Genomic DNA, 25,977 nt, shown 5'->3' with positions numbered 1-25,977 from the left:
GCAGAGAACTGCAGCCTGGGGAGAGCAAAGCAGGCCCAAATACAGGGTGGCACTGTCACCTTTTCTAAATCTATTAGCCTCCTTTTGTCTCACTGTATTCTGAATCTACCCCAGACCTCTCAACAACACTCCTGCTCCCTTGCCCTTTTCACCACTCCAGCCTGCCAACACTTCTATTTCCTTTCAAAATGAGGAACGTGGAGGAGTCGTTGGAGGACAACACAAAGCTGTTGGAATCTGAAGTCTCCACCTTCAGGAGTATTGGATTTTATTTTTTTATTCTTTATTCTTTATTTTTATTTTTTGGGGGTGGGGATGGAGTCTCGCTCTGTCACTCAGGCTGGAGTGCAGTGGCACGATCTTGGCTCACTGCAACCTCCACCTTCCAGGTTCAAGCATTCTCCTGCCTCAGCCTCCCCAGTTGCTGGGACTACAGGCGCATGCCACTGTGATTGGCTAATTTTTGTCTTTTTAGTAGAAATAGGGTTTCACCATTTTGGTCAGGTTTGTCTCAAACTCCTGAGCTCAAGTGATCCACCCGCCTCAGCCTCCCAAAGTGCTGAGATTACAGGTGTGAGCCACCACGCCCAGCCAGGAGTATTGGTTTGATGATGAGGATGCTCCTGGGTGGCTGCAGTGAAGAAATTGGAGCCAATGTGATAATACAGACAAGAAATTATCTATAAAACATTGTGTAAGTCAGCCTCAAGGCAGTACTTAACCTGCTCCCAGAAGAATGGTGTGAAACACTGAAGAAATTAAGTAGCCCTCCCAGTCTCAGTTTCTAAAATATGGCTGATAATAGTAACAAATATGTATACTTTTCTATGTGCCAGGGATGTTTACATGCTTCACATGTATTAATTAACTTATTGTCACAAAAGTTCTATTTTTGTTCTTATTTTATGAGTGAGGAAGAGAGCACAGAGAGGTGAAGAGACTTGCCCTAGGTCACACAACCAGTATGTGGAAGAACTGGGATTTGAACCCAGCCATTCTACCTCTAGAACTATGCACTAAACTGAAAGAATGGATCTACAGCACTTAGCAGACTCCTTGGTACATAGCAAGCGCTCAGTAAGTCATACCTGCTACTTCCTCAATCCTGAAGATGGCGGTAAGAGTGGGTCATGGGTGGTAGAGGTATGGGTGAGAGGTCTAACGAAGTCACACACAAACCACACCCTCAGCACCAGTATCTGAAGTCATTCTTTCAGGTTTACAGCTGTGGTCCTCAAGTACTTCCTCTGTCTGTACAGCCTCAGGGCCACTTCTCAGTTTAGTCAAATAACTAAGTGTTTGTATATCTACTGTGTATTTTTGAGGATATAAAGTTCTGTTTTAAAAAATCAAAAAATATTTATCTAGAATTAAAACTAAAAACATGAATTGTGGTTTTTTTAATTTGCAACTAATAAGTCTTGCCTCCCTTCATTTGGTTCTGGACAAACAGAGGGTCCTTCCTTGATGGGTGGTGGAATCAGAAGACCCTTCTGCCCTTTGTGAAGACCATTCGACCATTTAGCCAACTACTGAACTATCCACACTAATGGTGATTATTGGCATGGGAATATGGTGGCTTAGGAAATAGGAACAAATGCCTAAGAAAAGATGCATTATTATTAGTCCACAGAATAAAGTTTAAGCTTTGTTTGAGGAAGCAGTTTTTCTTTTACTAGATAGCTTAGTTAGGCTAGTTTTAAAATTCATCTATATTTCCTGAGCATACACAAAGCCAAGGGGGAACGGCCCAGTGGTTTCTAAAATACAAAGAATATCAGCCAGTCATCAGGAATTTCTCTCAGGGAAAGGTGAAGACCAGATGGGATGATGGAAGCACTGTACTTGGGACATAAAACATCTGAGACTAAAATCTTGCTGGATCCTCAAGTGGGCACAGAAAATAAGTGTTGACATCCAACACTTCCCTGAACCTATTTACTCCCATACGTACACAACTTGGCCATGCCACATGACCCAGTCAGCTGAAGTACAAGGTCATTTTTTCCAAACGTATGCCTGCCTTTATTTCTACATCAGTAATTGAATCAACTCTGAGAATTTATAGAGTTGCTGAAAACACCAAATCCTCTTGAGCCTTAACCCATTGTTTTAAAACCACGTGGAGTGTATGCAGTCATTCCACAGACAGCACATCGACGTGGCCACACCCTTAGATCACCGAAACGTGTCTCACGCTACCTGGAGGATATGTTCATATCTCTCTGCCAACTCCAGTAGTAACTGACCACTGATGCTATCAACTCCTAATTCCTCCTCCTTGAGAAAAGGAAGAAGATAGTTTAAGGTGTTCCCTTCAGTGGCATAATCATTGATGATTCTTTACTTCGTGAAGAAGGATTAAGACTTTGGACCTGGGGGTAAAAACACACCCTGTAGAAGCATAGTTTTATGCCAGCTGAATGTATGTTACTGAACATGAAATCACAATCATCAAAATTGAGTCAAGTTTGAGAAGGCTCTCTGTATATCCCCTCGAGGCTAATTCCCATAGTTGGAGCTCTCAGGAGGTGGACAAGCTACCATTAATAAAACTGTCATCCAAATTTCTTAAAATAAAATTTAACTCTGAGTTTTTGTTCATTCCTTCCTAATTCACTAGGGATAGTAATACTGTGTATATAGCAAATCAATTCTGATTACTGAGGTTGTTGGTATATTTCTCAGGGAGGAACTAAAATTAGGTTTAGGTTTAAAACTGAGCCAAGCCACTCATGTGAGAAGTTTAAGTAAAAAGTGCCAGAATAGCATACAAAAGACATTCCGAAAGAAAAAAAAAATTAAAAGTAGCAGGACATATTTAGTTCATCATATAAATTGACTGGCAGGTTAGAGTTGCAAGATATCAGATTATTTGGTCTATATAATTTTACCACCTAGGGTTACACATCACTCCCACGGCAAAGTAGGTACATTCTCATGGTTGCTGACCACTGGCAACATACTTGGTGACCAAGGGTAGAGTAGTTTGGGGAATAACAGGTCCCTGAAATTAATTGGGTCTCCCTTCTTACCCTCAATGAAAGTGCAAACACTTCCAGTATTCCAGTGACTCCCCGTGTAGCTTCTCTCTGAGGTAGTATAGTTCTACTGCAATCCCTAGACAAACACTCTGTTAAGTAAAGACAGGGACTCATTTTATCTGTGTGGCACTGAGTAGTTTCATTATTTACCTGTGACAAATGATAGTGACTTCAGCATGCCATCCCAGGCTGGCAGTCCCCATCATGATGGTTCCTGTACCTGAGCTATGGTGACGAGGTGACTGCGATGATCACCTGCAGGCCAGGGCTGGCTGTAGGACCTTGAATGAATCCAGCAGGTTTTCTGCTTTGGTGAGAGTCACGTTGGCTACAAAGCTTCCCAGGTTCATGGCCTTATTCTGACTCAGAAACACCCCTGGGTATGAAATGCTGGTCACTGGCTTAGAGGAGGGTTTAGACAACAGGAGCTGATTACAGTGTGCAAGGAGAAAGGGAAGAGAAATGGGAGGAAATAAGGGGCCTTGGAATGGAATAAGAGAAATAAAAGACTGCATATTCTGCAGCTATTCACCCTGCTACAAACTGCTGTGCCCAAAGGGCACTTGGGAGATGTTCCTCCCACCCCAAATAGGCACACATTACACAGTGTAGAAGTGGAATATGCTGTCTGGAGTGTGTGTGTATGTGTATGCTCATCAGGGGAACTATTACATCCACCTAGTCCTGTTTTCCTGCAGCATGGACCACAATAAGAGCACATGAGCCCTAGAGCACAGTGACTGGAAGATCGACAGCCCAAGACTAGAGGTGGTCCCACAGCCTCTGCAGACCCAAAGATACACATTTAAATTCCCTCTTTGGAGATACTCAGAATTTCTTTTGGTGTTTTGGCCACAGCAGCACAGCAGTCAAATGTGATAATGCAGCACAGTAATGCCAAAAAAATAAAATATCAAAGTTTGAATTTGAGCTCTAGCACTTTCAAGCGCCTCTGTATTTCACATTCTTGTGCATTAAAATGAAGATAGAAATACTTGCCTTGCCTACGTCACAGGGTTGCTCTAAAGATCATATAAAATAGTATCCTTGAAACATGTAAATGATAAAGTATGTATTAAAATGAAGTATTGTTGGTTATTCCTAGATCCCAGCTCTCTTTCCCTCCTTCCCTTTTTTCCTTCTTTCCTCCCCTCCCCTCCCCTCCCTCCCTCCCTCCCTCCCTTCCTTTCTTCCTTCCTTCCTTCCTTCTTACATTCCTGCTATCTTCTAAGATCTCCAAAGGCTAAGTGCTAAGCAATGGGGAGTTTGGCTTGCGTCACCGGAAGTTATTGTTTAAATCATCTCTGAATGGATTCACTTGTACCTCCTCACATTTAAACTGAAGGAATCATAAAGTAATAAACACTAACAGGAAGGAATAGAGGCACAGCAAGTTCATATGGCATATTTAGAGCTCATTTATTATATAGAAAAGCATCTTTCAGATTTTCTAGACTAATAAATAGTTCGTCCCTTTCTTTAGTTTTTGGTAGTTCTTTAAAATCTGTTTCTTCAAAACCTTTTGACTTTGGAATTAGGATCTCTAAGGTGTTGTACCAATAAATTTAGAAAAAGACCTCTGTCATTACATGATGTCTAAGCCAGTACAAACTAGACAGGGAAAATACAGCCCTGGAACAAGCTGAATCTTGCAGTTCATTTGTGGTTTTAAAATGATTAACTTGTGGGAAAGGAAAACCAATTATACTGTAATAAACCTTGTTACAGAGAAGAGCTTTAAAGCAAGCACATGTTTAATTAATAACCTAGACATTATTATTCACAGCCTTCCTTGCCTTTCATGTGGTAATATATGTAATTTATTAACCATTTTGGAAAATCTGTTTTGCCATGAAGCTCCAGTTCCAGTAAATGTAACACAATCCAGAGGATTGAGAAGGAGAGGATGATGAAGTGTATAGACCCCTAGTCTAGTGTGACTCTAAGACACTGCTCCTATTTCAGTGGGCAAACATTTGAGTATCCCCTAGGTTGTCCTTAAGCCTAGTTGAATGAGCAAGATAGGCGGGGACCCCTCCATATTCTGTTATCAATTATAAAGTTGCGCCCTATCAATTTTGCTGACTGGAGAAGAGTGCTTACTAAAGGCCTAGCCAACCTTTCACGTGCAATTGAAATGCCACTTCTCCATTAATTCAGATAGAATTCTCTTATCTTCCTCTTCTGCAAAGCACATTGCTTTTACTTTTCTTCCAGCATTTGTATCTCCCATTAGCTTGCAGAAGCGTTGTGGGATCACATCTTGTGCCTACAGCTCTGCCTTTTACATAGAACATTCTGAACCAAATTGGATTGAAGCCTGACCCTGATATGGAACTATGAGGCTCCACATAACACACAACTTTTACAACACAATGATGGTGCCAATGTTTCTAAAGGACTCAAAGCTGCAACAGAAATGGTAACCTGAACAAGTTCATCATTGTCACATTAAACAGTAAACTTCTGGGGGCATGAGTAGTGAATGCATTTGATTCTGACAGACTCTCACACTCTCCTCAGCTTTCCTCTCCCTGTCTCTTCTAGATAATATGTTACTTGAGGGTGGAGGCACTAATTGTTTCCTATTGTTGATGATTCTTTTCCTATCTCTCTACCCCTGTGTCAAATGCTGTTATAGCACATGTCAATGCTCGGTGCATAGTTCATGAACTGCACTGAGTCTATTTCTGACATGTAATTAATTCATCCAATCCTTGTGATGTGGCTTCAACCCAAAGCCCTATTATCCTACTGAGACTGTACTTTCAAAGGTTTTCTGAATAGCTGTGTTTTCTTAATTGTCAAGCATAAGAGTCTTTATTCCTCATGTCTTTGACTATTTTTGGAGGTCAGGGAATGGTTAGGGGTGGAAGCTTTTGACGCTGCTGACATCTGCCTACTTTTCAAAGGTCCTGGCATCCATGGCTTTTGTAAGGTCACACTTAATTGGTGTTTCGCTTAGTTCTCTTAGTTCTGAGATTTTTTTCTTCTGCTTTCCCATAAATGCTCTCTAAGTTTCTCTCTTCAGGCCTTTTCTTTCTCCTTGTCATCTTGCCTTTTCCTGCTTAATGCACTTCTGGCATTTCCAATGGCTCTTTCCTGAGAAGACACTGCCTCTTAAGGCTGTATCTCTAGCCCAATCTTGATCTGAATTTTGAGTGGCTGTTGCAGCTCTCCATTTGAAGGTCTTGGTGGTGACACTGAACTTCACAAAGCAAGACAGTGCCTGATTGGTCCCAGTTTGTGTCACCAATGTCACTCACCTCTTGTCACTTATCTCCTAATTTTTTCCCTGTTCTTTGACTACATTGGTGCCTTTCTGTTCTTCCCACCTATCAAGCTCATTCCTTCCCCAGGGTCTTTGCAATTGCTCTTCCCCTTTGGGGCCCACCTCCCCTGGTTCTCCACACCGCTGGCTCCTTACTCTTAGGCAGCCTGGGGGCAGCTGCTGTCTTTCATGGAACTCTGTTCTACTTCCTCCATAGGGTTTATCACTCTCTCAGTGTGGATCTGTTACCTGTTTGTTTAAATGCAAGTTATATGAGACTGAGTCTCGGTCACATTGTAGCCTTAGCACCTAGCACCCATTAGACATTCCATTACTGAATTCTGCATTAAGAAAACTGGGGTTTTAGTCCTAGATCTGTTACTGACCAGCTGTGTACCCTTGGGCAATTCACTTTGCCTCCTCAGACAACTGTTTTCTCTTCTGTAAAAAGATGGAGCTCTGATTTTTAAACCGTTTTCCATGCACCGTCTAAGAGGTCCCCTTAGGTGTGTGTTGGGGTTGGGGAAGTAATAAGAGGAGGCCTGAGTAGGAAGTACTTGGGACCCTCCTACCCAATCTTACCCCGACAAGAATCGTTTTCCTTTTATTTTGCTACACATATTGGACTCCCATTTAAAATTTCATGTGCAGAAAGATTCCTACATTAAAATTAAACATATAAATTTTAAAATCACCGATTCTGATCATTATTAGGCCTTTTTCATCTTGAATTATGACTCTATCCAAAGCACCTTTCCTGTCCTCCCACAAGCCAATTTGAATTTCCTAGTACTATTTTTGGTTTTGTCACACAAATCCAAAACTTCAGAGTTGTTTTTGACAGATTTCTGTTCCTCCCCTCCTCCACCAAGCTGGTTGCCCAATTCTCCTAAATGCCTTCCTCATCAGTTTCTTATTTTTATTCCCGCTGCCTAAGCCCTGGGTCAGGATCTGACAACCTTTTACCCAGACCATTGCAATAGCCTGCATACTGTCCTCCCTGCCTCCTGTGCTGGTCATCCTTTCCCACACAGTTACTAATTCATCTTTCTAAACAATATTCTAGTAGTTTTTGTTTAAAACCTTCAGTGGCTTTTTATTGCCTATACAGTGAATCTAGATGACTTATCTAGGATCCTCTCCTAGACAAAGCACAGTCTATGCCTACCATATCCACAGGCCTCTCCTCACAGTCCCATACACAGAGGTCACCATGTTCTCTCCCACAGGATCCCACTGTCCTGGCCAAAGCATCTGGCTAGACATATACAGTCTGGGCAATGACCTCTAAGGCAACCCGGCAAAAGAACTTTGCCTAACAGATGTTCTATATTGGATGGCAGTCAATTGACTAATCAGCTGCTCTCTCACGGAAAATTTAAATGCAAGATTTGAGGGAATCCACAGACATTAGGGTACAATAGAGTAAAGACATACAGAAAGAAGATGGGTCGAGAAGAAGCTATGAGTCAGGAGAAGTCATGAGTGGGTGAGAAACCATCACGCAGCGATGGGATCAGAGGGAATTCTTTGCCAGCAAGAACAGAAGGGGAAATGGAGATAGAGAGTGGCTGACCCGTATGGATGGACATATGTTGTATATGCTACATTTTCCACAAAGCCACCCTTTGTCACACTCGACCAATGTCATCTGCCTTCTAAACACAGCACTTAACTCCTCTATTTTGGTTTTAATTCCATTTTGTATCTTTTGGGGCTCTTTGAATTCAAGTAGTAGAACCGAATTCTAGCTAAGGATGCTGGGGAGTTCACAGAATTGAAAGTAAAGCTCAACTCCTAGATATCAGGAAGGACAGGATCCAACAGAGTCCTGATATATTGGAGCAGGAACCCAGACTTCCTCTGGCACTCCACTGAGATGATTCTGCTCTCCTGCTTCCATCTTATACTAGTCTACCCAAGAGGGAAACTCCAGGAAGAGAGAGCTGTGTTCTCTCGGCTTAAGGCCATCAGCCACTCTTGGTGGGGCACCGTAGGGCTGACTAGACTTACAGCCCATAGCACAATGACCCTGGGGGACAAGGAAGGGAAAGTTCCTCAGAACGGAAGTTGGGTGATTTTACTAAAAGAGAGAGGATATTTTGCAGGCAAACGAAGCAAAACAGATTTGCAGTACATACCCTTCATATTTTATGATTATTTGCAGAATTGTCTTTTTCTCCACCTTAATAGAGGCAAGTAAAACATTTTCCCCTTGAGAGAAGGATCCACTCTTTTCTTTGATTCCTCAATAATTACGGTCTTATTACTAATGGCTAACATTTGTGGAACACACACAATGCGCCATGCACTGTGCTGAGTGTGTTTTGTCTGTATAATCTGATCTTCTCAATAGACAGATATAGTAATTCTATTATTAAGCTCACTTTATAGGAGAAAAAACCATGGCTTGAAGAGGTTAAGAGTTTTCTTTGAAACACAGCGAGTAAGAAATAGAATCAGGGTGTGGACTTTTGTGTGATCCCAAAGTCCATGTTCTTAACCACTCTGATGTACTGACTCCACGGTATATGAGATGACTGATATATATTTCTAATAAAAGTGTTTTCCTTGCTTGTTCAAAAACTCTTTTAAAACTTCCTGTAGTCCTGCACATATCTACAACTTAACAGATTTAGCGAAGACTCAGAGAAAAGCTAAGCAGAAGTAGCGAAATAGCAGAGAAATCACTGAGGAAAGAAAGCCTGAAAGAAAATTATGATCCTCATTGTGAAAAACCCCAAAGTACATGGTCAAGTGAACCCCAGTGTCCATGGATGAAGAGACATCCAGGTTGTTGAAAATAAATGAGACTGGCTGGGTGCAGTGGCTCGTGCCTGTAATCCCAGCACTTTGGGAGACCAAGGCAGGCAGATTACCTGAGGCCAGAGTTCAAGACCAACTTGGGCAACAGGGTGAAACTCTGTCTCTACTGAAAATACAAAATTTAGCTAGGTGTAGTTGCACGTGCCTGTAATCCCAGCTATTCGGGAGGCTGAGGCACGAGAATCGCTTGAACCTGGGAGGCGGAGGGTGCAGTGAGTGGAGATTGGGCCACTGCACTCCAGCCTGGGAAACAGAGCGAGACTCTGTCTCAAATTAATTAATTAATTGATTAATTAATTAAATAAAAAATAAAAGAGACTGCCTATGAGGACCTTTTGTAGACTGAGAGAACATGGTTGTTTTTACTCTAACACATAGAACCGATCGAAATGTAAGTAAAACTAACACGTTTTAAATAAAGTTGTGGTTCACATGAAGGTTAAGGCTCTCTCTGGCTGCCACTACTTTTGCCGGTTGAAGTTAATGAAGCTCTCCACCACCCTGATCCTCCTGAGGGGCCTGGAGGCAATTTGAGCTTGCTTCACTTCCTCAATCTTCATATTCCTAGAATCTGCCTTTCCGCCTCTAGCCCCCAGAGAAGTAAAACTGTCAGGATTTTCAGGCTACTGCTGGACGTAAGCACTGCAAGGACAAATATGCTTCAAGGAGATATGACTTCATGTGAGTCATTTGTGTTCCTAGAATGCAGGCCTCAGGAGGGACAAAAGACATCATGGGCAAAACTGAGCTGAAATGAATGGTATTCGAAGGCTTTTGTGGCTCAGGTGGCCGTGTTCTGTGCACTGACTTTACAACAAAGAATCATGGTTGTACTCGTTTCTGGGTCCCATCCAGGGGATCTCAGCTGAGGGTGTATCCCATGGCAGGGTTACGCACATTTGGAAAAGATGACAATTGAGGGACGGGAGTGGGTTACATGGAAGTTCGTGGCTTCCTCCACACTGTGACTCATTTAACCCATGTTCTGACCATAACTTCCATCTGCCTTCAAGCTCTTTGTATAATAGGGAAATAAAATCTTCATTCCTTCCTTTTCATTTTCTGCAGCACTTTTTAGCAGCTTTTTCTGATGAACACACACTGAGACATGCTAGTTCCAACTCCCAGTTTGCTTGAGATGTTATTTCACATCTGCTTCAAAGCTGCTTTGTTAACCTCTTGAGCGTCTGTGTCTTTTTATGTCCTCTGCCTATGATATAATTAGATCATAAGTCTTTGAGACCAGGATGGATCTTTTCATTCTTCAGTATACCTGAAGTTACATCTCACATGTTTACAAGATACATAGGAGTTCATGATTGACCAAAAGCAAACAGAAACTGTTCCTCCATCCCTATGCAGTGTGCGAGTATCTGGGCTGGGTTTGAACAAGAAAGAATCACCTTCTAGGTAGAAAGAACCAATCAATCAGATAAGAAATGTATAAAGTTTTTCAGCACAAATTTATATAGATGACTCAAAACACATGAAAAAAAGGAAATATGGAATGTTAAAATATTTTTGTTTTCAAGAAGGTGTTTTTCATCAGTTCATTTTATTTAGAACATTATCTGCATGGGGTCAAAATATCATTACCTCTTACTCTATACTTAGGACTTAGAGCTATTGTTTTCCTTTATTATCAATCAAAAATAATTCCAAATTAGTTCCCATTAGACAAAAGTGCAAACATACACCAGAGGCCAAAGTCACCCAGTAGTCTTAATAATTTTTTCAAGAAAGAGAATAAAGGATCTGGTAACTTCCTCCTTATTGAACAATATGTCACTCCCTTGTTTAAAACCTATGAATGGCTAGGGTCAGTGGCTCATGCCTGTAATCCCAGTGCTTTGGGAGGCCAAGGCGAGTGGATCAGAGGTCAGGAGTTCGAGACCAGCCTGGCCAACATGGTGAAATCCCATCTCTACTAAAAATACAAAATTAGCCGAGCATGGTGACCCACGCCTGTAGTGCCAGCTACTCGGGAGGCTGAGACAGGAGAACTGTTTGAACCTGACAGGCAGAGGTTGCAGTGAGCCGAGATCGCACCACTGCACTCCAGCCTGGGCAGGACAGAGTAAGACTCCATCTCAAAATAAATAAATAAATAAAATAAAACCCATCAATGGTTCTCGTCGGCTTTCAGAATTCAATTGAGACTCTTCAGAATGGCTTATAAACATCCACCTGTCCTGATGCCATGCACCCCATCTGCCTCTCACTCTGTGGCCTCACATTCTCCTCTCCCCCACCTCCATACCTCCCCACCCCATTGCAGCCTTGGCTTCAGTCGTTCTTTCAGTTCCTTGAAGATGTGATGCTCTCTATCCTGTCTGGCTTTAGTATATGACATTCTTCCCATCCCAGCTAACTCCCTCTTCAACCTTTAAGTCTCATTTTAAATGTCGCTTCATCTCAGAAGATTCCGTGGCTCCAGGTTTGAGTTAGCGGCATGGCCTCCCCCGACCCCCCCTTTTTTTTTTTGGCCTTATAATTGCCTGTTATCTTTTCTGTATTCTCACTGGAAACTCAGTGTATGGCAGGGATCATGAAAAGTATATTCATATATGTGTATTTGTACATATCTGTGTAAGCTTAATGTATACATACATGTGTATATAATAAAATGAGTAGGAGAGAGGTAGAGGGATTTGTCTCCCTTCTCATGATCTAGTGTCCTGGAGTTAGGTATTTTCGAGTGCTGGGCACAGGGAAATCCCGGGTTACCCGGAAAGTGGGAGTTCATGGTGAGGACACTCGTAGATATGAAGAAGATCGGTGGAAGCTCTGTGGGCTCACAGCTATGCCATCCTTGGAACAGGGCAAGAAGGACCCCCAGACTGGGCCCCATACTTTATAGAGTGTCTTACACGTTAAAAAAAAACACTGAAATATAAAGACTTTTTAAATTTGGTATCATAAGAAGGTTTTTGAAATTTTGCTCCCCCTTTGAGTGAATGGCATTATGGGAGAAGGAGGCACAAGATGCATTGGCCCACAGAGTCAGTACAGACAAGGCTGAGAGTGCGGCAATATGTGTACATGGATGGTGGGGTTGGGGGGGATCAAGTTTAAAATTATCTGCCTTAAATCACATGAAGTGGGCATCTATGCAGATGAGGTTACCCAGATATCTTTGCTCCCTTGCTCCTCCCTGCTGGGGTCATGTAGTTTGGGCAGGTGCTTAGAACCACCTGAAAATCTCATGTCAGAAAAGTGAGGCATTGGGGAAGGTCATCTATGCACTATACGGCACTTGAACCAGTCAGTTCCCATTCTAGGCTTGGGCAGGTCTAGTTATGTTGTGGTGTCAGAGCCCAGCTTCCAGCCTCTCTTGCCCTCAGAGAGCCACACTAACACTCAGGCTGACAGGCTGCTGGCCTGGAGGTTGGGGGCTGGAGGTGAGAGGTAGTGAAGGGATGGGATAAAATGGAAGCGGGGACAGAGGAGTTCACACAACTTTGGCCTCTAGTCTGTGAGGGCCACATCTGAGGAATAAGCTGCAGGTTGTCGGTTGGGAATAAGAGCTGAGCCATGGGCATGGGTTGATGCGTAACTTCTAAATATTTAGACAAATAGTCAGTAGGTTTCCACTCGCATTCTTACCCTTCACTGCCCTCCAATATTGAGAGTAGCCCTCCACCCAGCCTTGCTTCATAATCAAAAGTTCCTGTGCTAATTGACTTCCTATAAGTGGCCCTCATTACTTTCTACTTTAACTTTCTATTCGAAGAGTGATTTAACTTTTTTTCCATAAAAGGTATAATTAAAAGTAGGAATTATATATATTTAAGGTGTACAACTTGATGTTTCCTACTCGTGTATATTGAAAAATGATCACCACATTCAAGCTAATTAGCTTGATTTATCACATCCTGTAGTTACTACTTCCCTCCTTCCTTCCTTTTCTTCTGTGGTGAGAATACTTTAGACCTACCCTCCTAGCAAATTTCAAGTAGACAATTCAGCATCATTAACTGTAGTCACGATGCTATCATTAGATTTCAAAAACTCATTCATCTTGCAGAACCAAAGATTTGTACCCTTTGCCCCACATCTCCCCATCCCCCAGTTCCTGACAGCCTCCATTCTACTCTCTGCTTCCCTGAACTTGACTTTTTAGATTCCACATATAAGTGAGATTATGCAGTATTTGTCTTGCTGTGTCTGACTTATTTCACTTAGCATAATGTCCTCCAGGTTTATTCACGTCGTTGCAAGCTTTTTTATGGATGAGTACTATTCTGTTGTGTCTCTTTCTGTGTGTGTGTATATATATATATATATATATATATATATATATATATATATATACACATCACATTTTTTATTTTTGAGAGGGAGTTTCACTCTCGTTGCCCAGGCTGGAGTTCAATGGCCTGATCTTGACTCACCACAACCTCTGCCTCCCGGGTTCAAGTGATTCTCCTGCCTCAGCCTCCTGAGTAGCTGGGATTACAGGCATGCACCGCCATGCCCGGCTAATTTTGTATTTTTAGTAGAGACAGCATTTCTCCATGTTGGTCAGGCTGGTTTCGAACTCCCGACCTCAGATGATCTGGCTGCCTCAGCCTCCCAAAGTGCTGGGATTACAGGCATGAGCCACCGCGCCCTGCCTAGCACATTTTCTTTATCCATTTATTCATTGTTGGACATTTAGGTTGTTTCTATATCTTGGCAATTGTGAAATAATGCTGCAAAGAACATGGGAGTGGAGATACTTCTTCAAAATCCAAATTGCATTTCCTTTGGGCATATACCTAGTGGGAGTGACTAAACATTTTTTGTGTGATAGAGTCTTGCTCTGTTGCCCAGGCTGGAGTGCAGTGGTGCCATCTCAGCTGACTGCAACCCCTGCCTTCTGGGTTCAAGGGGTTCTCGTGCCTCAGCCTCCCAAGTAACTGGGACCACAGGTGCCCACCACTACACCTGGCTAATTTTTGTATTTTCAGTAGAGTTCAGGTTTTACCATGTTGGTCAGGATGGTCTCAAACTACTGACCTCAAGTGATCTGCCTACCTTGGCCTCCCAAAGTACTAGGATTACAGGCATGAGCCACGGCGTCTGGCCAGGAGTAACCAAACTTTTAAGGTGGACTTGTACTGATCCTATTTCTGCCTCTATTGATTTACCAACATGCCCATGTTCAAGCTTTCTCTGAGAGAGAATCCAATTGGTTGACCAGTCACTATTCAGTATGGAGCCTCTCTGTTGGGCAGACCTTTCATGATCATGTTCCAGAGACTATTTTCCCACCACGAGTGCCTTGGGTGAGGGATCACTCTTTGAGCTAATCATCTGTGGTCGCAATGGCAGGTCACACGTCTGTATCAGCATGGTGACTTTTGCTCGGGAAACCACTTTGAGCAGCAGCTCTGAAGAGACTGCAAGCAGAGGAGGTGCTCAGCTCCATGCCTTGTACGTGCTCTTTCCCCCATCCCATACCCCTATCTTGGCCACTGGATGCAACTTTTGCACTAATTTTTTTTAGACAGTCGTTTGAGCAATTATTGTCATTCCCACCTAAAATACGCCAGCTGTGAAAATGTGTGAGAATGTAATGTAAACCATTCTGACTTCTGCAAAAGAGGAAGAAAAAATAAGAACTCTTCCTACTTCAGTGTATGACTTAGAGCCTTTCACATTATTTAGGAAGGTGTGGTCAGCTTATTTTACTGTGAATTTACTATGGTTACAGTAATACATTATGTGTCTGGGTTTCATTTCCTCTACAATGATCAAAATTCGTCATAATAAAATTAAGACAGTGGAAAAATAAGCTGTGTCTATTTGTAGACGACACATAAACTCCTTTTCATTGCACAATACTTCAGAGAAGTTTAGTGACTATCTTTGTATAATCTATAGAGAAATAGAGAAGGTTAGTTAAAAAGCTTATATCATCATGTCCTTAAGCTGACCTAAATACTGAATTGGTCATTTTTTAGTCCAGCAGTTTGGTCATACAGCCTTAGTAATACTTCATAATGTTAGGTGGTACCTACCATACCTGAGCATAGCATGGTGTGCTATGCTCAAAAGTAAACCAGGCTGGGCGCAGTGGCTCACACCTGAAACCCCAACACTTTGGGAGGCCGAGGCAGCTGGATCACTTGAGGTCAGGAGTTCAAGACCAACCTGGTCAACATGGCAAAATCTTGTCTCTACTAAAAATACAAAAATTAGCCAGATGCGGTGGTGTGTACCTGTAATCCCAGCAACTCGGGAGGCTGAGACACGAGAATCACTTGAACCTGGGAAGGAGAGGTTACAGAGTGAGCCAAGGTTTTTGCCATTTCACTCCAGCCTGTATGATGGAGTGAGACTCTGTCTCAAAAAAAAAAGTGAACCAGTAGGTTGACCTCAATCTTTCTTTCACACCTACTATTGGCTCCTTACTCACCTTTCCTCTGAAAGGATGCAGCAGAGTTGGATAATGGGCTTTCCCGGGACACTTTTGAGTTATGGGTCCCACCTTCCTGAACTTAGTTCTACAGAATGTGGATGTGGTGTCAAAGGCTTCTCTAAAATGACCTATCTCAGTCTTTGTTCCACCTTGGGAAAAGAGCAGAAAAGAGATGAGAAAAATTGAAGCTTGAATTTGTTCTAACCAGAGAATTCAGGTTGTCAGAATCAAGAAAAGCTTCAAATATTGGATTTCTCAACTTTGATTATTCATTGGAACCAATCACCAGAGGTCTATGTTTTCTTTTTTTCTTTGTATTTATATATATTTTTAGAGACAGGGTCTTTCTGTGTTGCCTAGGCTGGAATGCAGTGGATATTCACAGGCCTGATTATGGTACACTACAGACTCAAACTCCTGGGCTCAAGTGATCCTCCTGCCTCAGCGTCCTGAGTAGCTGGGACTTTATATGAGTGTCACCATGCTCGGCCAGAACTACGTTTCGAACACTCACACTTTAGTGCCAACCTGAGGATTCCAATGTCAAAGTCAAGGGTGGAGATTGGCATGTGTTTATATTTTAAGTTTCTAATGGTAAATTGATACTTAGGCAGGTTTGAGAACCAGTAACTTGGATAAGAGGTTTATAATTTGCTCTTTTCCCTCCTCCATTAGTAAGCAAGAGTTTTATTTCACTAAATGATAGACAGCACACATTGGTGCTATCCCTGCCTTAGAAGAGAAAAGTTGGTTTTCAAGAGTAACTTCCTCAATCCACCACAGCCCTTGAAAGAAAAGTGTGCAGAATCAACAAAACAGAATCATCCAACAACGAAGCAGCCTGACTTTGGATATTTACTTTCCTCAGAAATTCTTGTGTTTCCATATCACTTCTGTTTCTTAGATATTGTGTTTGTTTTAGGGGAACATCAATTACAGATGTTTGGTGTAGTATTACATATGGGACTTCAATTGAATTCCTGAGAAAGTCAAAACAAATTGGAATACTACTCAGCAATTAAAAGAAACAAACCACGTACATGCAACAATAGGAAAGAATCTTAAAAACACATTACTGGTAAGAATTCAGACATAACATGTTATATACTGCCTAATTTACTTATGTGACATTCTAGAAAGTACAAAAGTACAGATCAATGGTCTCCAGGGGCTGGGAGTAGGAGACAGGGACTGATGCAAAAGGGCGAAAGGAATTTTCTGAGGTAATAGAAATGGCTATGTCTTCCTTTAATCTAGCACATGATGTTTACTGGAGGACAATATGGCCTAGGTTGTTAAAGCAATGCTTGGGTGTCAGGTGAACTTTCAATGCTGGGTTAAACTGTATTCTTTCTTCTGCTTGATCAAGTCTGCTGTTGAGCCCCTTATCTTAATTTGTTTAGGCTACTATAACAAAATATCTTAGGGTAGCTTATAAACAATAGAAATGTATTTCTCACAGTTCTGGAGGCTGAGAAGTTCAAGATCATGGTGCTGACAGATTTGGTGTTTGGTGATGGCCCAGTTTCTGATTCATGGATAACACCTTCTTGCTATGTCCTCACAGAGTGGAAGAGGCTCTCTCATATAAGGGCACTAACCCCAATCATGAGGGCCCTGTTTTCAAGACCTAATTACCTCCTAATCCCCAATGTTATCATCTTGGGAATTAGGATTTCAACAAAGAAATTTTAGGGGTGGGACACATTCAGACCATGGCACACTGAAATGCAACTTTGCATTTTTTCCTTCCTCTGAGCCCCTGGCACAACCATTGTTATATTTTCTGCTTCTATGAGTCTATTTTAGATACCTCATCTGAGTGGAATCATGTGGTATTTAATATTTGTCTGCTAATATTGGTTTATTTAGCATGATCTCCTCAAGGTGCCTAAAGTTTCATTTTATTTAGCATGATTTCCTCAAGGTTAGGATTTCTAACAGGATTTCCTTCTTTCTTAAGGCTGAATAATATATCTTTATGTATATAATATATATAAAGAAATATACATCTTTATATATATATGTATATACACATACACACACACCCCTATATACTACATCTTCACTTTTTTTGAGACAGGGTCTCACTCTGTTGCCCAGGCCGGAGTGCAGGGGCACCATCTCTGCTTGCTCTCACTACAACCTCTGCCTCCCGGGGTCAAGCGATTCTCCTGCCTCAGCCTCCCAAGTAGCTGGGATTACAGGTGCCTGCTGCCACACCCAGCTAATTTTCATACTTTTAGCAGAGATGGGGTTTCATTATGTTGGCCAGGCTGTTCTCGAGCCCCTGACCTCAGGTAATCTGCCTGTCTTGGCCTCCCAAAGCACTTGGATTACAGGCAAGAGCTATCACACCCGGCCTATAATACATTTTTCCTTCCTTCCTTCCTTCCTTCCTCGTCCTTTCCTTTTCTTTTTCTTTCTTTTCTTTTTTCTTTTCTTTTCTTTTCTTTTCTTTTCTTTTCTTTTCTTTTCTTTTCTTTTCTTTTCTTTCTTTCTTTCTTTCTTTCTTTCTTTCTTTCTTTCTTTCTTTCTTTCTCTTTCTTTCTTTCCTTCCTTCCTTCCTTATTTCTTTTTCTTTCTCTCTTTTTTTCTTTCAGAGTCTTGTTCTGTCACCCAAGCTGGAGTGCAGTGGTGCAACCTCAGTCTCAGCTCACTGCAACCTCCACCTCCCAGGTTCAAGCGATTCTGGTACCACAGCCTCCTGAGTAGCTGGGATTACAGGCGCGTGCCCCCATGCCTGGCTATATTTTGTATTTTTAGTAGAAATGGGATTTCACCATATTGGCCAGGCTGGTCTCAAACTCCTGACCTCAAGTGATCTGCCCGCCTGAGCCTCCCAAAGTGCTGGGATTACAGGCGTGAGTCACCGCACCTGGCTAATACATATTCTTTAACCATCCATCTGTCGATGGACATTTAGGATATTTCTACATCTTGGCTGTTATGAATAATGCTTCATTGAACATAAGAGTGCAAATACATCCTATTTTCAGTTGTTTTGAATAAACATTCAAAAGTGGTATTGCTGGATCACATGGTAGTTCTATTTTTAATTTTTGAGGAATCTTCGAACTGTTTTCCACAGTGGCTGCGCCATTTTACATCCCCACAAACAGTATATTAAAGTCCTAACTTCTTCACATCCTTGTCAACACTTGTTACTTTCTCTTTTCTTTAATGATGCTATCCTAACAAGTGTGCAGTAATATCTCATTGTAGATTTGATTTACATTTCTCTGATAATTACCGATGTTGAACATCTTTTCATATACCTGTTGGCCATTTGTATGTCTTCTTTGGAGAAATGTTTATTCAATCCTTTGCCCAATTTTTTTAAAAAAATGGGTTATCAGTTGTTTTTGCTATTGAGTTGTAAGAGTCTCTTATATATTTTGGATATTAATCCCTTACCAGATATATGGTTTGCAAATATTTTCTCCCATTCCATAGGTTGACTCTGTTGATAGCTTCCTTTGCTACACAGAAGCATTTTAGTTTGATGGTGTCTCACTCATCTATTTTTGCTTTTGTTGCTTGTGGTTTTAGAGTCACATCCAAGAAATAAATGTCAAGACCAATGTTATCAAGGTTTTTCCCTATGTCTTCTTCTAGAGTTTTTATAGTTTCAGGTCATATATATATATGTAAGTCTTTAATCCATTTTGAGTTGATTTTTGTGTATGGTATAAGATAACAGTCCAATTACATTTTTTGCATGTGAATGTTTTCTCATTTTTAAAAGCTGAGTATTGAAATCTCCCACTGTTATTGTATTGCTATTTCCCTATTCACTTCTACCAATGTTTGCTTCATATAACTAAGTCCTTGGATGTTGGGTGCATATATGTTTATAGCTGTTTATCTTGCTGGTGAATTTACCTTTTTATCAATAAATAATGTCCTTCTTTGTCTTTTGTCATGATTTTTGACTTAGAGTCTATTTTATCTGTCTTTGAGTTCACTGATTCTTTCTTCTGCTAGACTAAGTCTGCTGTTGAACCCCTTATCTTAATTTGTTGGGCTACTATAACAAAACACCTTAGACTGCACTGCTCATAAACAACAGAAATTTGTTTCTCAAAGTTCTGGAAATAGGGAAGTCCAACATCAAGGTGCCAGCAGATTTGGTGCCTGGTAAGGGCCCACTTCCTTTATAGAGGAAGATCTTTCCACTGTAACTTCACATTGTATTCTGCAGCTCCAGGATTTTTGTTTGGTTTTTTTATATTTTCTATCTCTTTGTTGACGTTCTCATTTTGTTCATGTATCATTTTCTTGAGCTCTTTAAGCATCTTTATAACATGTTGACTTTTTTTAGGCAATTCATATACCTCTGTTTCTTTAGGATCATGTTTTTGGAGGTTTATTTTGTTTCTTTGATTGGGCCAGACTTTCTGTTTCTTTGTATGCCTTGTAACTGTGTTGGGATCCACACATTTGAAAAAACAGCCACCTCTCCCAGTCTTTATGGGCTGACTTTGAACAAGAAAATACCCTCACCAATTATCCCAACTAGAGATTCTGGGGTGTCTCAAACTTTTTCTGTGGGTGCATTATCTCTGTATTTGGGCACATAAATTCTGAGTTAGAGGGATTTGCCAGTTTATTTTTGCAGGAGCTCACAATCTCTTGCTCCCTCTGGTGTCTGCCTGCAACACTGAAGATTTTCTGGAGCTGCTTCAAGCTGCCCCATTCTCTTTTGGTTTTAGCAACCTCCAGGCTTCTAGCATATTCCAGGTCCTGTCAGTGCTGTGAGTCTAGTGATACAGAAACCAGTGCCTTGGGCAGCCCCCGGAATAGTTGGAACATGGACATACATGGAATTCTTCTCTTTCTACCCCAAGGAGGAGGCTATGGAGCTATGTTGGCCTGTATCTGCCATACCACAGGCCCTTCTAAGCAGTATCAAGCTGCCCAATTCTTTTGTTGTCAGTGGTCCCTACACCTCTATATTGTCAGGTCCTGTCAGTGCTCTGAGACAGGTGAGACAGAAACCAGTCCCTTGGCAGCTCCCTGCAAAACCAGAATATTGAACACATGCTCCAGCACTTTTCCTCCCCAGGGAAAAGCCAGGAGTTGGTGGTTTTCTCCTACTTATTTTACACTGAGCCAGGAGGAGCAAGTACATCAAGTGAGTGCTGCAAACCTTCACTTTTGTTCTTAGCAGCCTTCAACCTGACACTCTTTCCTATCTGCACTTAGATTCAGGCAAGACAGAAACCAGTCCCTTGACCAGCCCCCTAAAGAGTCTGAATGTTGGATGTACTGTCTAGCCTTCTCTTTCCCTCCCCAAGCAGAAGACAGGAGCTGGAAGTTTTCTTTTGATCATTCACACTGAAATGGGAGAAACGACTAGGGTGAGTGAGTGCCATGAGTTTTTCTACTGGCTTTAGTGAGACTGGTTTTGCCTTCCCTTGAGGTGCAGGAACCTCCTAACTGGTTTCTGGTTTTCTTATAAAGGGAATTGATTTATGTATTCTTGTTGATTCAGTGTCTCCCTGCCGGGAAGTAGAGTCTGGCGCTTGCTATTCTGCTATCTTGCTGACATAACTCCTTAGATGGTTTATATTTTGTGGTTTGCATCTTAATTTGCCAACACTCTGCAAAGTATAAATTTTACTGTATGAAAATTATACATATTTTACTGTATGAAAATTATGCATAATTATGTATGTAAATTATACTTCAGTGAATATGACTTAAAAATAAACCAATAAAAAATTAATGTAACAAAAAGTTTAAAAAAATCCAAACAACAATATAACCTAAACTCTCCTGGATACTGTCCCTTGATACTCAGCAATTTATGTATCATTAAGTTCCATTTAGAACATGGCTTTGTATGGATAAAATTTTCTCTTCTTTATAATTTTTTGGTAGAGATAGGATCTTCACCATGTTAGCCAGGCTGGTCTTGTACTCCTGGGCTCAAGCAATCTGTTCACCTCAGCTTCCCAAAGTGCTGAGATTACAGGCGTGAGCCACTAAAATAGGCCCAAATTTTCGAATGTATGGTCTGTGCTTACCTCTGGTTTAAATTTTTTTTCTTTCTATTCTCAAGTATGATTTTAACCATATTCTAAAATTTTCAATACCATTGAGAAGATATCATACAGGGTTCGTCATTTCTAAATAAAAAGTAAGTTTCATTCTACATTCATCACTGCATTCTCAGTGCCTAAAAAATGTCTGGGACATAATAACGTTCAGTAATTTAAAAAAATATAAATGAATAGAATGTCCTTTGACAATTCACTGTCAAAGTGGTTAAGAAAATTAGGCTTCAGTTAGCTCCTGTTTTTGAATCTTGACTTTGCCAGTTAGAAGCTGGGTGGCCTTGGATAGTCTGAGGCTCATTACCTCTGTTTGCAAAAGGGGATGATAATAATAATGCTTACGACACATGGAAAGTGCTTGGCTTAATGAGAGCTTAACAAATGACACACTTCCCTTGTCTAAGTGTTGTTATTCAGATAATAATTTCTCGTCCGTTCTTTCCTACACATTTTCTTAATTGGCTGATTAATAGCAATCTATGTTCATTCCAATTGATTTTGAGGAGACTTGAAATGCCAACTAAACTGTTTCTTTACAGCATTTTACTTTTACTCTCAAATATAATTACATTACTCATTTCCACTTTCAGTAGTTGACAGAACCTAGCAAATGACCAACATAAACTATGCCTTCAATAAATGTCATGTTCCTTATTCACATATTTATACCCACCGTTTCTCATTTTCTCAAAGCTCTTCACTTGGCACAAGAACTACATTAGAGTGGAGCCACCTCATCTCATCTATTCCTATCTCATTCCACTTGCTTTCCCGTTCACAAGCCTGACCCTAGCGGGCTTCTGGTCTGATTTCCTCGTTTCTCCAGTTCTAGTTTCCAGGAGGCTCCAGTCTCTGGCTCTGTTCTCTTGGGTTCCTCACCTTAGCTCTCCTTACAACCACTATTACTGTTGAATCACAGGACATCTTTCTCCTCCATGCCTCACCCACCATCCACTGTCATGAAAGAAAAGCAACAATTGATATCCTGCAGGCCCAGGCATTAATTGTGTTTGTTATATTTGCTTCAAGCTGTTGTTTGGATAATTTATTATATATGTATGCATAGCATATTATTACTATACATAATTAACAATAATTTATATTAACAATAATTTATTATATGTGTATGTATAGTATATTATTAAATATATTTATGTTGTAGGAAAAACTGGGTTCTTGTCACACGACCAGGAAAGATTGTTACGAGCATCCGTGTGAAGAGACCACCAAACATGCTTTGTGTGAGCAATAAAGCTTTTTTAATCACCTGGGTGTGGGCAGACCGAGTCTGAAAAAGAAGGCAGCAAAGGGAGATAGGTGTGCGGCAGCTTTACAGGATTTGGGTAGGTAGTGGAAAATTACAGTTAAAGGGGATTGTTCTCTTGCGGGCAGGGGCGGGGGTCACAAGGTGCTCAGTGGGGAGCTCCTGAGATTCATTGTCCAGGAGAAGGAATGTCACAAGGTCAATTGATCAGTTAGGGTGGGGCAGGAAAAAATCACAATGGTGGAATGTCATCAGTTAAGGCAGGAACTGGCTGTTTTCATTTCTTTTGTGGTTTTTCAATTGCTTCAGGCCATCTGGATGTATTTGTGCAGGTCACAGGGGATATGATGGCTTAGCTTGGGCTCAGAGGCCTGACAAAGATTAGGCTTGCAGACACTTTAAAGGGTGAGGAGGAACAGAATGTATTGGCTGAAAGGGAAAAACAACACAGCAAAATGCGACGAAGCCCTGCTAACAGGCTCTCCACCTCAACAATTGAATCCCAGGTTTCCACACAGGAAGAGGAGGGGCCAGGCTCCTCCCAACTGCAAATGGCGTAAACTTCCGTGGCTCCACCCCATTCTCCCAGTGCGCAGGCTGGTTGGAGATGCTCTGGTGGTCCCTTTATACTTGGCTGTCTCCTTTATATATAGTAATTTGTAATATTTAATATTTCTATAATAATTTATTTCTCTGGCAAATATTTAATATACTTATCACAGAAAGACAATATTACAGATAGTGTTGAAGCTCCCCCTTCTCTATGAATCTAAAAGTTTTCTTTTGGAATTAAAACTTTGCTCATTGTTTTAGAGTAATGCGTGTGTGACTGAAAATCACTTGGTAAAATTTAAGTAGCACCTAAAGAGTGTGGTGCAGAGATCAGCTTAGGAGTCCTTCTCTTCTCTCTTTTTTTGAAGCATGTCTACCAGAAGCTTCTGGTAGGGGTCACACTATGAGAATTACTTACAGTTTTACTCCTACTCTAATTATTCTCACTTAACCCAACTCAAAATTTGCATAAATCAACAAAGCTTCAGGATGCATTTCTGCTGCTCTTCAACAAGACCTGGAGACTGACACTCACTTCTATATGATAAAAGCAGCCAGATGATTTAGCTTTTTTGAACCATAAACTTTTGTGACAGAACCGATTTCCTTCTTTTTCATTCTTCCCCTTTTAGGAAAAGCATGTTTTTATTTGTTTGTTTTATAGCAAAATATTACATTAGTTTTGCCTTGAGATGAAGTCAAAATTAGCAACAGAAAGTTTTCTTGATCTTGTAGACCCTCCACCTGAATAGGAACCTAATGCTGGAGAGACCTGACACTTGATTTCCAGTAGAGTTAGGGCTGAGCAGGAATTGATGCGGGCAGGAGGGGATGGAAAAAAGACCCTAAGAAATGGAAGGGGTCTGAGGCTATCCCTTCTGAAGCACATTCCATTCCAGACAGAAAGGTGGTAGGAAAATGGAAGGACAATTTTTTTTTATTATACTTTAAGTTCTAGGGTACATGTGCACAATGTGCAGGTTTGTTACCTATGTATACATGTGCCATGTTGGTGTGCTACACCCATTAACTCGTCATTTACATTAGGTATATCTCCTAATGCTATCACTCCCCGCTCCTGCCACCCCATGATAGGCCCCGGTGTGTGATGCTCCCCTTCCTGTGTCCAAGTGTTCTCATTGTTCAAGTCCCACCTATGAGTGAGAACATGCGGTGTTTGGTTTTCTGTCCTTGTGATAGTTTGCTGAGAATGATGGTTTCCAGCTTCATCCATTTCCCTACAAAGGGACATGAACTCATCATTTTTTATGGCTGCATAGTATTCCATGGTGTGTATGTGCCACATTTTCTTAATCCAGTCTATCATTGTTGGACATTTGGGTTGGATCCAAGTTTTTGCTATTGTGAATAGTGCTGCAATAAACATATGTGTGCATGTGTCTTTAAAGCAGCATGATTTATAATCCTTTGGGTATATACCCAGTAATGGGATTGCTGGGTCAAAGGGTATTTCTAGTTCTAGATCCTTGAGGAATCACCACACTGTGGAAGGACTATTTTAAAGCAACAGCTCTCAAGCTTTAATCTGTATCAGAAAATACAGATTGTTGAGTCCCATCACCAGAGTTTCTGAAGCCTTAGGCCTAGGGCCACTGGAGAATTAAAATTTCTAACAGATTTTCAGGGGACACTGGTGTTGCTGGTCTGGGGACAACATTATGAGAACCACTGTTTTATACCAATCCCAATACTCCAGGTCTATGCATAAATGCATAACATAAGATTCTCTTTTGTGTAACAAACTGAACCTCTGTAAGCTTCCAGATATTATTGTCATAAGTATGGGTTACACACTGCAGTGGGATAATTATAATTCCCTTAAAATATTTTAACCTGTGCTCAAAAACAAACTGTCAGGCCTCTGATCTCAAGCTAAGCCATCATATCCCCTGTGACCTGCACATACACATCCAGATGACCGGTTCCTACCTTAACTGATGACACTCCACCACAAAAGAAGTGAAAATGGCCTGTTCCTGCCTTAACTGATGACATTATCTTGTGAAATTCCTTCTCCTGGCTCATCCTGGCTACTGAGCACCTTGTGACACCCACTCCTGCCCGCCAGAGAACAACCCCTTTGACTGTAATTTTCCTTTACATACCCAAATCCTATAAAACAGCCCTACCTCTATCTCCCTTTGCTGACTCTCTTTTCAGACTCAGCCCACCTGCACCCAGGTGATTAAAAGCTTTATTGCTCACACAAAGCCTGTTTGGTGGTCCGTTCACACAGAACCGCGTGAAATTTGGTGCCATGACTCGGATCGGGGGACCTCCCTTGGGAGATCAATCCCCTGTCCTCCTGCTGTTCGCTCCATGAGAAAGATCCACCTATGACCTCAGACTGACCAGCCCAAGAAACATCTCACCAATTTCAAATCTGTTAAGCGGCCTCTTTTTACTCTCTTCTCCAACCTCCCTCACTATCCCTCAATCTCTTTCTCCTTTCAATCTTGGCGCCACACTTCAATCTCTCCCTTCTCTTAATTTTAATTCCTTTCATTTTCTGGTAGAGACAAAGGAAACAC

The sequence above is a fragment of the Symphalangus syndactylus genome, chromosome 3, assembly GCF_028878055.3.
Source record: "Symphalangus syndactylus isolate Jambi chromosome 3, NHGRI_mSymSyn1-v2.1_pri, whole genome shotgun sequence".
In the NCBI taxonomy this organism is placed as follows: Eukaryota; Metazoa; Chordata; class Mammalia; order Primates; family Hylobatidae; genus Symphalangus; species Symphalangus syndactylus.
This window is presented reverse-complemented; position numbering follows the sequence as displayed.